Source organism: Mobula birostris, chromosome X (assembly GCF_030028105.1).
Source record: "Mobula birostris isolate sMobBir1 chromosome X, sMobBir1.hap1, whole genome shotgun sequence".
Lineage (NCBI taxonomy): Eukaryota > Metazoa > Chordata > Chondrichthyes > Myliobatiformes > Myliobatidae > Mobula > Mobula birostris.
Window position 1 is genome coordinate 1854203 of NC_092402.1, and position 13326 is coordinate 1867528.

Consider the following 13326-nt stretch of genomic DNA (forward strand, 5'->3'; position numbering starts at 1 on the left):
TTGGGATGTTATGGTGAGGTTGTATAAGACATTGGTGAAGCCAAATTTGGAGTATTGTGTGCAGTTCTGGTTAACAAGGGCTTGTTCTGCACTTTACCTCAGTAAATAAATTTTATAAACTCAAGTTTATTTGGCCTCTCTCGCCCGCTAATCCAGGTTGGTAAATCTCTTCTGCACCCTCTCCAAAGCCTCACCAGCCTTCTTATGTTGGGATGACCAGATCTTCCCTTCGGATAAGTGTAATCGCTGGTAGACAGAGCTGACTTTGGTGTATTCATTCAGTACATCCTCGTGCTGATCCAAACGTCTATTAAAAGCCTCCAATGTATTTGCCTCTATCACCAGACCAGGCAGCACATTCCAGACATCCACCTCTCTCTGAGTAAAAGACTTGCCCTTCTCATCCCCCTCGAACCTACCCCCCTCACCTTCAATGTACGCCCTCTGGTGTTAGACATTTCAACCCTGGGGAACAGATACTCCCTGACTACTCTATCTATGACTCTCATAATCTTACAAACCTGCACCTCCACTCCCCTCCACTCCGCTCCCCTCCACTCCGCTTCACTCCCCTCCCCTCCCCTCCACCTCCACTACCCTCCCCTCCACCCCCAATCCACTATCCTCCCCTTCCCAACTCTAATAGAACATAGAACAGTACAGCACAGTACAGGCCCTTCATGAAAACTAGAGGTCCCAGAACAGATCCTTGTGGGACACCACGAGTCACATCCCTCCAGTCCGAAAAAACTCCCTCCACCACCACCTTCTGCTTTCTGCAGGCAAGCCAATTCTGAATCCACCTAGCCAAACTTCCCTGGATCCCATGCTTTCTAATCCTCTCCCCCCACCTCTGATCCCCTCCCCTACTTTGAGGATGTCCTGGTTGATGAGATGCTTTGAGCAACCACAGTGAGGCCCAGCCTTGCCTTGGATGGAGACAGGCTCTCAGCCGCCAGTGAGGCCCAGCTGTGCTCTGGATGGAGACAGGCTCTCAGCCTCCAGTGAGGCCCAGCCTTGCTCTGGATGAGAGACAGGCTCTCTGCCTCCAGTGAGGCCCAGCTGTGCTCTGGATGGAGACAGGCTCTCAGCCTCCAATGAGGCCCAGCCTTGCCCTGGATGGAGAGAGGCTCTCAGCCTCCAGTGAGGCCCAGCTGTGCTCTGGATGGAGAGAGGCTTTCGGCCTCCAGTGAAGCACAGCTGTGCTCTGGATGGAGAGAGCCTCTCAGCCTCCAGTGAAGCCCAGCTGTGCTCTGGATGGAGACAGGCTCTCGGCCTCCAGTGAAGCCCCGCCTTCCCTTGGATGGAGAGAGACTCTCGGCCTCCAGTGAAGCCCAGCCTTGCCCTGGATGGAGAGAGGCTCTCAGCCCCCAGTGAGGCCCAACCCTGCCCTGGATCAGAGAGGCTTGCTGCTGCCAGTGAGGCCCAGCCGTGCCCTGGATGGAGAGAGGCTCTCAGCCGCCAGTGAGGCCCAGCTGTGCCCAGGATGGAGAGAGGCTCTCAGCTTCCAGTGAGGCCCAGCCTTGCTCTGGATGGAGACAGGCTCTCAGCCTCCAGTGAGGCCCAGCCTTGCTCTGGATGAGAGACAGGCTCTCGGCCTCCAGTGAGGCCCAGCCTTGCTCTGGATGAGAGACAGGCTCTCGGCCTCCAGTGAGGCCCAGCCTTCCTCTGCATGAGAGACAGGCTCTTGGCCTCCAGTGAGGCCCAGCTGTGCTCTGGATGAAGACAGACTCTCGGCCTCCAGTGAGGCCCAGCCTTCCTCTGGATGAGAGACAGGCTCTCGGCCTCCAGTGAGGCCCAGCCTTGCTCTGGATGAGAGACAGGCTCTCAGTCTCCAGTGAGGCCCAGCTGTGCTCTGGATGGAGAGAGGCTCTTGGCCTCCAGTGAAGCAAAGCTGTGCTCTGGATGGAGAGAGGCTCTCGGCCTCCAGAGAAACCCAGCTGTGATCTGGATGGAGAGAGGCTCTCGGCCTCCTGTGAAGCACAGCTGTGTTCTGGATGGAGAGAGGCTCTCGGCCTCCAGTGAAGCCCAGCTGTGCTCTGGATGGAGAGGGGCTCTCGGCCTCCAGTGAAGCCCAGCTGTGCTCTGGATGGAGAGAGGATCTCGGCCTCCAGTGAAGCCCAGCTGTGCTCTGGATGGAGAGGGGCTCTCGGCCTCCAGTGGAGCCCAGCTGTGCTCTGGATGGAGAGAGGCTCTCGGCCTCCAGTGAAGCCCAGCCTTGCCCTGGATGGAGAGAGGCTCTCAGCCGCCAGTGAGGCCCAGCTGTGCCCAGGATGGAGAGAGGCTCTCAGCTTCCAGTGAGTCCCAGCCTTGCCCTGGATGGAGACAGGCTCTCAGCCTCCAGTGAGGCCCAGCCTTGCTCTGGATGAGAGACAGGCTCTCGGCCTCCAGTGAGGCCCACCCTTGCTCTGGATGAGAGACAGGCTCTCGGCCTCCAGTGAGGCCCAGCCTTGCTCTGCATGAGAGACAGGCTCTCAGCCTCCAGTGAGGCCCAGCTGTGCTCTGGATGGAGAGAGGCTCTCGGCCTCCAGTGAAGCAAAGCTGTGCTCTGGATGGAGAGAGGCTCTCGGCCTCCAGAGAAGCCGAGCTGTGCTCTGGATGGAGAGGGGCTCTCGGCCTCCAGTGAAGCACAGCTGTGTTCTGGATGGAGAGAGGATCTTGGCCTCCAGTGAAGCCCAGCTGTGCTCTGGATGGAGAGGGGCTCTCGGCCTCCAGTGAAGCCCCGCCTTGCCTTGGATGGAGAGAGACTCTCGGCCTCCAGTGGCGCCCAGCTGTGCTCTGGATGGAGAGAGGCTCTCGGCCTCCAGTGAGGCCCAGCTGTGCTCTGGATGGAGAGGGGCTCTCGGCCTCCAGTGAGGCCCAGCTGTGCTCTGGATGGAGAGAGGCTCTCGGTCTCCAGTGAGGCCTAGCTGTGCTCTGGATGGAGAGAGGCTCTCAGCCTCCAGTGAAGCCCAGCTGTGCTCTGGATGGAGACAGGCTCTCGGCCTCCAGTGAGGCCCAGCTGTGCTCTGGATGGAGACAGGCTCTCAGCCTCCAGTGAGGCCCAGCCTTGCTCTGGATGAGACACAGGCTCTCGGCCTCCAGTGAGGCCCAGCTTTGCTCTGGATGAGAGACAGGCTCTCGGCCTCCAGTGAGGCCCGGCTGTGCTCTGGATGGAGACAGGCTCTCAGCCGCCAGTGAGGCCCAGCTGTGTCCTGGATGGAGAGAGGCTCTCAGCCTCCAGTGAGGCCCAGCCTTGCCCTGGATGGAGACAGGCTCTCAGCCTCCAGTGAGACCCAGCCTTGCCCTGGATGGAGATAGGCTCTTAGCCTCCATTGAGGCCCAGCTGTGCCCTGGATGGAGAGAGGCTCTCAGCCTCCAGTGAAGCCCAGCTGTGCCCTGGGTGGACAGAGGCTCTCAGCCTCCAGTGAGACCCAGCCTTGCCCTGGATGGAGACAGGCTCTTAGCCTCCAGTGAAGCCCAGCCTTGCCCTTGATGGAGACAGGCTCTCGACCTCCAGTGAGGCCCAGCTGTGCTCTGGATGGAGAGAGGCTCTCTGCCTCCAGTGGAGCCCAGCTGTGCTCTGGATGGAGACAGGCTCTTGGCCTCCAGTGAAGCCCCGCCTTCCCTTGGATGGAGAGAGACTCTCGGCCTCCAGTGAAGCCCAGCCTTGCCCTGGATGGAGAGAGGCTCTCAGCCGCCAGTGAGGCCCAGCTGTGCCCAGGATGGAGAGAGGCTCTCAGCTTCCAGTGAGGCCCAGCCTTGCCCTGGATGGAGACAGGCTCTCGGCCTCCAATGAGGCCCACCCTTGCTCTGGATGAGAGACAGGCTCTTGGCCTCCAGTGAGGCCCAGCTTTCCTCTGGATGAGAGACAGGCTCTTGGCCTCCAGTGAGGCCCAGCCTTGCTCTGGATGAGAGACAGGCTCTCAGCCTCCAGTGAGGCCCAGCTGTGCTCTGGATGGAGAGAGGCTCTCGGCCTCCAGTGAAGCAAAGCTGTGCTCTGGATGGAGAGAGGCTCTCGGCCTCCAGAGAAGCCCAGCTGTGATCTGGATGGAGAGAGGCTCTCGGCCTCCAGTGAAGCCCAGCTGTGTTCTGGATGGAGAGAGGATCTTGGCCTCCAGTGAAGCCCAGCTGTGCTCTGGGTGGAGAGAGGCTCTCGGCCTCCAGTGAAGCCCCGCCTTGCCTTGGATGGAGAGAGACTCTTGGCCTCCAGTGAAGCCCAGCCTTGCCCTGGATGGAGAGAGGCTCTCAGCCGCCAGTGAGGCCCAGCTGTGCCCTGGATGCAGAGAGGGTCTCAGCCTCCAGTGAGGCCCAGCCTTGCCCTGGATGGACACAGGCTCTCAGCCTCCAGTGAGGCCCAGCCTTGCTCTGGATGAGAGACAGGCTCTCGGCCTCCAGTGAGGCCCAGCCTTGCTCTGGATGAGAGACAGGCTCTCGGCCTCCAGTGAGGCCCAGCCTTGCTCTGGATGAGAGACAGGCTCTCGGCCTCTAGTGAGGCCCAGCCTTGCCCTGGATGGAGAGAGGCTCTCAGCCTCCAGTGAGGCCCAGCTGTGCCCTGGATGGAGAGAGGCTCTCAGCCTCCAGTGAGGCCCAGCTGATCTCTGGATGGAGAGAGGCTCCCTGCCTCCAGTGAAGCCCAGCTGTGCTCTGGATGGAGAGAGGCTGTCAGCCTCCAGTGGCGCCCAGCTGTGCTCTGGATGGAGAGAGGCTCTCGGCCTCCAGTGAAGCCCAGCTGTGCCCTGGGTGGACAGAGGCTCTCAGCCTCCAGTGAGACCCAGCCTTGCCCTGGATGGAGACAGGCTCTTAGCCTCCAGTGAAGCCCAGCCTTGCCCTTGATGGAGACAGGCTCTCGGCCTCCAGTGAGGCCTAGCTGTGCTCTGGATGGAGAGAGTCTCTCAGCCGCCAGTGAGGCCCAGCTGTGCCCTGGATGGAGAGAGGCTCTCAGCCTCCAGTGAGGCCCAGCCTTGCCCTGGATGGAGACAGGCTCTCGGCCTCCAGTGAAGCCCAGCTGAGCTCTGGATGGAGAGAGGCTCTCAGCCTCCAGTGAGGCCCAGCTGTGCTCTGGATGGAGAGAGGCTCTCGGCCTCCAGTGAAGCCCGGCTGTGCTCTGGATGGAGAGAGGCTCTCGGCCTCCAGTGAAGCACAGCTGTGCTCTGGATGGAGAGAGGCTCTCAGCCTCCAATGAAGCCCAGCTGTGCTCTGGATGGAGAGAGGCTCCCAGCCTCCAGTGAGGCCCAGCTGTGCTCTGGATGGAGAGAGGCTCTCGGCCTCCAGTGAAGCCCCGCCTTGCCTTGGATGGAGAGAGACTCTCGGCCTCCAGTGAAGCCCAGCCTTGCCCTGGATGGAGAGAGGCTCTCAGCCCCCAGTGAGGCCCAACCGTGCCTTGGATCAGAGAGGCTTGCTGCTGCCAGTGAGGCCCAGCCGTGCGCTGGATGGAGAGAGGCTCTCAGCCGCCAGTGAGGCCCAGCTGTGCCCTGGATGGAGACAGGCTCTTAGCCTCTATTGAGGCCCAGCTGTGACCTGGATGGAGAGAGGCTCTCAGCCTCCAGTGAGGCCCAGACTTGCCCTTGTTGGAGACAGGCTCTCAGCCTCCAGTGAGGCCCAGCTGTGCTCTGGGTGGAGAGGGGCCTCAGCCTCCAGTGAAGCCCAGCTGTGCTCTGGATGGAGAGAGGCTCCCAGCCTCCAGTGCAGCCCAGCTGTGCTCTGGATGGAGAGAGGCTCTCGGCCTCCAGTGAAGCCCGGCTGTGCTCTGGATGGAGAGAGGCTCTCGGCCTCCAGTGAAGCCCAGCTGTGCTCTGGATGGAGAGAGGCTCTCGGCCTCCAGTGAAGCACAGCTGTGCTCTGGATGGGGAGAGGCTCTTGGCCTCCAGTGAAGCCCAGCTGTGCTCTGGATGGAGAGAGGCTCTCAGCCTCCAATGAAGCCCAGCTGTGCTCTGGATGGAGAGAGGCTCCCAGCCTCCAGTGAGGCCCAGCTGTGCTCTGGATGGAGAGAGACTCTCAGCCTCCAGTGAAGCCCAGCCTTGCCCTGGATGGAGAGAGGCTCTCAGCCCCCAGTGAGGCCCAACCGTGCCTTGGATCAGAGAGGCTTGCTGCTGCCAGTGAGGCCCAGCCGTGCGCTGGATGGAGAGAGGCTCTCAGCCGCCAGTGCGGCCCAGCTGTGGTCTGGATGGAGAGAGGCTCTCGGCCTCCAGTGAAGCCCAGCTGTGCTCTGGATGGAGAGAGGCTCTCGGCCTCCAGTGAGACCCAGCTGTGCTCTGGATGGAGAGAGGCTCTCGGCTTCCAGTGAAGCCCAGCTGTGCTCTGGATGGAGACAGGCTCTCGGCCTCCAGTGAAGCCCAGCCTTGCCCTGGATCAGAGAGGCTTGCTGCTGCCAGTGAGGCCCAGCCGTGCCCTGGATGAGAGACAGGCTCTCAGCCTCCAGTGAGTCCCAGACTTGCCCTGGATGGAGAGAGGCTGTCGGCCTCCAGTGAGGCCCAGCTGTGCCTTAGATGAGAGAGAGGCTCTCGGCCTCCAGTGAGGCTCAGCCTTGCCCTGGATGGAGAGAGGCTCTCAGCCGCCAGTGAGGCCCAGCTGTGCTCTGGATGAGAGAGAGGCTCTCGGCCTCCAGTGAGGCCCAGCCCTGCCCTGGATGGAGAGAGACTCTCAGTGTCTCCCCGGGTCCGTGGGCTGCACACAGCTTCCTCACCCTCACCTGACCTCAGAGTTGAGGGGAACGGGAACCAGGGTCAGGTTTAATATGGTGAAAAGGGTTAACTTAGCAGCAGCCATACATAATGACAGACAAAGGAAAACCGTGAATTACTGCAAGTAATATATATATATACAAACAAAATTAAATCAGCAGTGAAAAAGAAAAGAAATTTTAAAATGTAGTGAGGTAGTGTCCACGGGTTCAATGTCCATTCAGGTGGCAGAGGGGAAGCAGCTGTTCCAGAATCGCTCAGTGAGGGCCCAACAGTAATGATTGCCTGGGCGATGGACACCGCCTTTCTGAGGCATCGCTCCGTGAGGATGTCCTGATGCTGGAGAGGCTGGTGCCCATGATGGAGCTGACTGAGTTCACAGCTTCCTGCAGCTAACTTCGATCCTGTGCAATAGAACCCTCACCTACTGCCACACCTCCACGCCAGACGTTGGGCAAATTATGAGGCTATAAGCCTGGAACTTGCGGGTGTGAACTGGGATGATGTTTTTGCAGGGAAATGTACTATGGACATGTGGTCGATGTTTAGAGATCTCTTGCAGGATGTTAGAGATAAGTTTGTCCCGGTGAGGAAGATAAAGAATGGTAGGGTGAAGGAACCATGGGTGACAAGTCTAGTCAGGTAGAAGAAGGCAGCATACATGAGGTTTAGGAAGCAAGGATCAGATGGGTCTATTGAGGAATATAGGGAAACAAGAAAGGAGCTGAAGAAGGGGCTGAGAAGAGCAAGAAGGGGGCATGAGAAGGCCTTGGCGAGTAGGGTAAAGGAAAACCCCAAGGCATTCTTCAATTATGTGAAGAAAAAAAGGATGACAGGAGTGAAGGTAGGACCGATTAGAGGTAAAGGTGGGAAGATGTGCCTGGAGGCTGTGGAAGTGAGCGAGGTCCTCAATGAATACTTCTCTTCGGTATTCACCAATGACAGGGAACTTGATGATGGTGAGGACAATATGAGTAAGGTTGATGTTCTGGAGCATGTTGATATTAAGGGAGAGGAGGTGTTGGAGTTGTTAAAATACATTAGGATGGATAAGTCCCCGGGGCCTGACGGAATATTCCCCAGGCTGCTCCACGAGGTGAGGGAAGAGATTGCTGAGCCACCAGCTAGGATCTTTATGTCCTCGTTGTCCATGGGAATGGTACCGGAGGATTTGAGGGAGGCGAATGTTGTCCCCTTGTTCAACAAAGATAGTAGGGATAGTCCGGGTAATTATCAGCCAGTGAGCCTTACGTCTGTGGTGGGAAAGCTGTTGGAAAAGATTCTTAGAGATAGGATCTATAGGCATTTAGAGAATCATGGTCTGATCAGGGACAGTCAGCATGGCTTTGTGAAGGGCAGATCATTTCTAACAAACCTGACAGAGTTCTTTGAGGAGGTGACCAGGCATATAGATGAGGGTAGTGCAGTGGATGTGATCTATATGGATTTTAGTAAGGCATTTGACACGGTTCCACACGGTAGGATTATTCAGAAATTCAGAAGGCATAGGATCCAGGGAAGTTTGGCCAGGTGGATTCAGAATTGACTTGCCTGCAGAAGGCAGAGGGTGGTGGTAGAGGGAGTACATTCAGATTGGAGGGTTGTGGCTAGTGGTGTCCCACAAGGATCTGTTCTGGGACCTCTACTTTTCGTGATTTTTATTAACAACTTGGATGTGGGGGTAGAAGGGTGGGTTGGCAAGTTTGCAGACGACACAAAGGTTGGTGGTGTTGTGGATAGTGTAGAGGATTGTCGAAGATTGTAGAGAGACATTGATAGGATGCAGAAGTGGGCTGAGAAGTGGCAGATGGAGTTCAACCCAGAGAAGTGTGAGGTGGTACACTTTGGAAGGACAAACTCCAAGGCAGAGTACAAAGTAAATGACAGGATACTTGGTAGTGTGGAGGAGCAGAGGGATCTGGGGGTACATGTCCACAGATCCCTGAAAGTTGCCTCACAGGTAGCTAGGGTATTTAAGAAAGCTTATGGGGTGTTAGCTTTCATAAGTTGAGGGATAGAGTTTAGGTGTTGCAAAGCAATGATGCAGCTCTATAAAGCTCTGGTTAGGCCACACTTGGAGTACTGTGTCCATTTCTGGTCGCCTCACTATAGGAAGGATGTGGAAGCATTGGAAAGGGTACAGAGGAGATTTACCAGGATGCTGCCTGGTTTAGAGAGTATGCATTATGATCAGAGATTAAGGGAGCTAGGGCTTTACTCTTTGGAGAGGAGGAGGATGAGAGGAGACATGATAGAGGTGTACAAGATATTAAGAGGAATAGATAGTGGATAGCCAGCGCCTCTTCCCCAGGGCACCACTGCTCAATACAAGAGGACATGGCTTTAAGGTAAGGGGTGGGAAGTTCAAGGGGGGATATTAGAGGAAGGTTTTTTACTCAGAGAGTGGTTGGTGCATGGAATGCACTGCCTGAGTCAGTGGTGGAGGCAGATACACTAGTGAAGTTTAAGAGACTACTAGACAGGTATATGGAGGAATCTAAGGTGGGGGCTTATATGGGAGGCAGGGTTTGAGGGTCGGCACAACATTGTGGGCCGAAGGGCCTGTACTGTGCTGTACTATTCTATGTTGATGCAGCCAGCTCGAATGCCGTCCACGGTACATCTGCAGCGTGTCTTTGATGACAAACCAACCCTCCATTGCATCGCAGATGCGTCGGACCCAGGTGGTCCAAGGCAGCGCGGAGAGCCAACGAGGCGCTGCGGGAAGTCCGCTGCGAGGTTTGTGCTCCCAGCAGAAACCTGATGAAAGCGTTCAGACGGCTCACACCTTTCGCACCGGAGAACCGCCGAGAGATGTGATCAGTGTCAGTGCAAAACCCACTTCCTGCTCTCTTCACCGCCTGTGCGCGCTTGACTAGAGCCGGCTCGGAGGCGCTGTTTGGCCCCCGGACGAGGGGGAGTTGGTAGTCGGCGGTCAGGCGTCGTCCGGCCGGGCAGGGGGCTCGCATGTCCGCGAAACCATCGAGCGCCCGCAACCGACGCTGACTCCGTGCACAGCGAGCATCGCGGCCGCCGCTGTTCCTGCCTCAGTGCCGGTGCAGACATCAGCTCTCCGACTGAAACCTTCCGATCTTTGAAGAAAACCACGAGTAAAGTTCCAGTTTTATCATCATTCAGTTCTGTGGAACTCGGCGGCACCGACGGCTTTGGAGGCCGGGTCGAGGGTCAAGTTTCATCTATTCTCAAAGTATTCACGTTCAGTATAACCCTGATACTTGTCTTCCAAGTCATCGGGTACATTTGAAGGGAAGGTCCCTCCCCGCGACCATTCACTTCTCACCTGCCCTGGGCCCCTACCCCTCCACCCCTCCTTCCCTGTCTCCTCTGATCCGCTCTCCTCTCCCATCAGATTCCTTCCTCTCCAGCCCTTAACATCTCCCGCCCGCCTGTGTTCACCCATCACCTTCCAGCAAGCCTCCTCCCCCCCTCCACACACACACACACACAATCGCCCCCCCCCAACCTTTTTATCCTGGCATCTTCCCCCTTCCTTCCCAGTCCTGAGGAAAGGTCTCGGCCTGAAACGTCGACTGTTTACTCTATTCCATGGACGCTGCCTGACCTGCTGAGTTTCTCCTGAGTTTTTGTGTGTGCGTCCCTCCGGACTCACGGCATCGGCAGACTTCTTCGTGTTCGTGATTAGTCGGGGTGTCACAGGTTACGGGGAGAAGGCAGGGGAATGGGGTTGAGAGGGATGGAATGGCAGAGCAGACTCATTCTGGTCCTATGTCTCAGAGTCTAAACGTATACATGAATACGGACAAAGGATTCCCGGTTCCTCATTCCCATTTCCATCTCTCACCTGATCTCCTCCCTTCTCCATTGCCTCCCTCTGGCATTCCTCCCGCCTCCCTTTACCCCAAGGCCCGCTGCCCTGTCCTGTCAGATTTACCCCTTCTCCAGCCCTTTATATAAACCATAGAAACCATAGAAAAACTACAGCACAGAAACAGGCCTTTTGGCCCTTCTTGGCTGTGCCGAACCATTTTCTGCCTAGTCCCACTGACCTGCACATGGACCATATCCCTCCATACACCTCCCATCCATGTATCTGTCCAATTTATTCTTAAATGTTAAAAAAGAACCCGCATTTACCACCTCGTCTGGCAGCTCATTCCATACTCCCACCACCCTCTGTGTGAAGAAGCCCCCCCAATGTTCCCTTTAAACTTTTCCCCCCTCACCCTTAACCCATGTCCTCTGGTTTTTTTCTCCTCTTGCCTCAGTGGAAAAAGCCTGCTTGCATTCACTCTATCTATACCCATCATAATTTTATATACCCCTATCAAATCTCCCCTCATTCTTTCACCAATCAGCTTCCCTGCTCTTTATTGCGCCCTCTCCCCTATCCCTGTTTCGTCTATCACCTACCACCTTGTCCTTCTTCCTCCCACTCCCACCCACCTTCTAACTCTGACTTCTCCCCTTCCTTTCCAGTCCTGATGGTTCTGTACTGCCTGGCCTGCTGGGTTCCATTATACATAAACAATACAGGCCAGGTCGTGGCAGTGTGCAGATATTATCCTGTAGCCATGTTTCTGCAAGGACAAGCCTGCAGCAGTACCTCATCTCCCTCCAGTGCAGTGGCAGATGAACACCCTCCGGCCTGCCTTCCACCGAGTGAAAACCTTCAGCAGATAATGCAATGTAGAAGTGCCATCCACCAGTGTATTTGAACAGAGCCCTAGCATTTCCCTCACCCGCGGGAGGTGAGTCTCTAACCGCCCCGCTGAAGGCAGCCGTGCTGCCGGAGGAACAGAGAGCACCCCCTCAGTCTCCGTCCTGCCCATGTCGCGGGTGTGCAGATCAGAGGCAGAACCTGGAGAGGAATTTACCGACTCTGAATGCAGGGACAATGTGTGTGGAGTGTAAATGGATAATGAGTACTCATTCCTGGTCTCTCTCTCTCTCCCTCGCTGCCCCCTCTCTCACTCTCTCCTGTCCCTTCTCTCCCTTATCCTGTCTCCATCACCCTCTTCTCTCTCTCCCCATTGTGCCCATTCTCTCCTCCCCTCCTCCCTCACTACCCCTCTCACCCTCACCCTCCTGTTCCTGCTTCCGCTCCCTCCTCCTTTCCCTCTCCCTCACCCTCTCCCTTTCCCTCACACTCAAGCCTTTCACTCTTCCTCACCCTCTTTCTCCCTCTTCCTCCCCAGCCCTTATTTTCTCTCCCCCTCCCTCTCCTCCCAATCCTCCCCCACACATACTCTCCCCCCCTTCTGTCTCTCTCTCTCTCTCATTCACTCCCTCCCTCCCTCCCTATCTCTTTCTCTTTCTATCAGAGAAATCTAATTCACCTGTATCTGACACATTCTCCAATTTTATCTTCGAACTGCTTCTTGGTAGGTTATACGCCAATGATTTGCATGATGGAATTAATGACTCTGTGGCCAAGAGAAGATTATTAGATTATGAGGATACGCAGTCCTCTTTTATTGTCATTTAGTAATGCATGCATTAAGAAATGATAGTGTTTTTTTCAGAATGATATCACACACCAACATGATAAACCAAGACTGGAAAACTGACAAAAACCACATAATTATAACATATAGTTACAACAGTGCAAAGCAATACCGTAATTTGATAAGAACAGGCCATGGGCGTGGTAAAAAGTCTCAAAGTCTCTCGAAAGTCCCATCGTCTCACGCAGACGGTGAACCTCCAGCGCCGCCAACTTGCCGATGCAGCATCCTGGAAGCACCCGACCACAGTCCGACTCCAAGTCCGTCCGAAAACTCCGAGCCTCCGACCAGCTCTCCGACACCGATGCACCGAGCACCATCTCTGCTGAGCGCTTCGACCCCAGCCCTGGCAACAGGCAATAGGCAAGGCCGAGGATTTGGGGCCTTCCCCTCCGGAGATTCTTGATCGCACAGTAGCAGCGGCAGGGAAGCAAGCATTTCAGAAGTTTCTCCAGGTGTTCCTCCATGCTTCTCCCATCTGTCTCCATCAAATCAGGATTGTGCACGGCATCCTACTTCACAGATACTCTGTGGCCAAGAGAGGAGGAGAGGTAGGTTGTTTTGAGGAGGTAGAGAGGCTACAGAAGGACTTAGAGAGATGAGGAGAATGGACAAAGAACTGGCATACGCAAGTGTATGATCATGCACTTTGGTTGAAGAAAGAAAAGGGTTGACGATTTTCTAGGTGGAGAGAAAATTCAAAATTCTGAGGTGCAACAGGACTTGGGAGTCCTTGTGCAGGATTCCCTGAAGGTTAATTTGCAGTTCGACTCAGTAGCGAGGGAGGTAATGTTAGCATTCATTTCGAGAGGACTAAAATACAAAAGCAAGGATGTAAAGCTGAGGATTTATAAAGCACGTGTCATGCCTCACTTGGACCATTGTGAGCAGTTTTGGGCCCCTTATCTCAGTAAGGATCTGTTGATATTGGAGGGGTCAAAGGAGGATCACAGAAATGATTCCAGGATCGAACGGCTTGTCATATGAGGAGCATTTGATGGCTCTGGGGCTCTACTCACTGCAATTCAGAAGAATGAGGGGTGACCTCATTGAAACCTATTGAATGGTGAAAGGCCTTGATAGAGTGGATGAGGAGAAGATGTTTCCCGTGGTGGGGGAGTCTTTGACCAGAGGACACAGCCTCAGAAACGAGGAGTGTCCTTTTAGAATGGAGATTT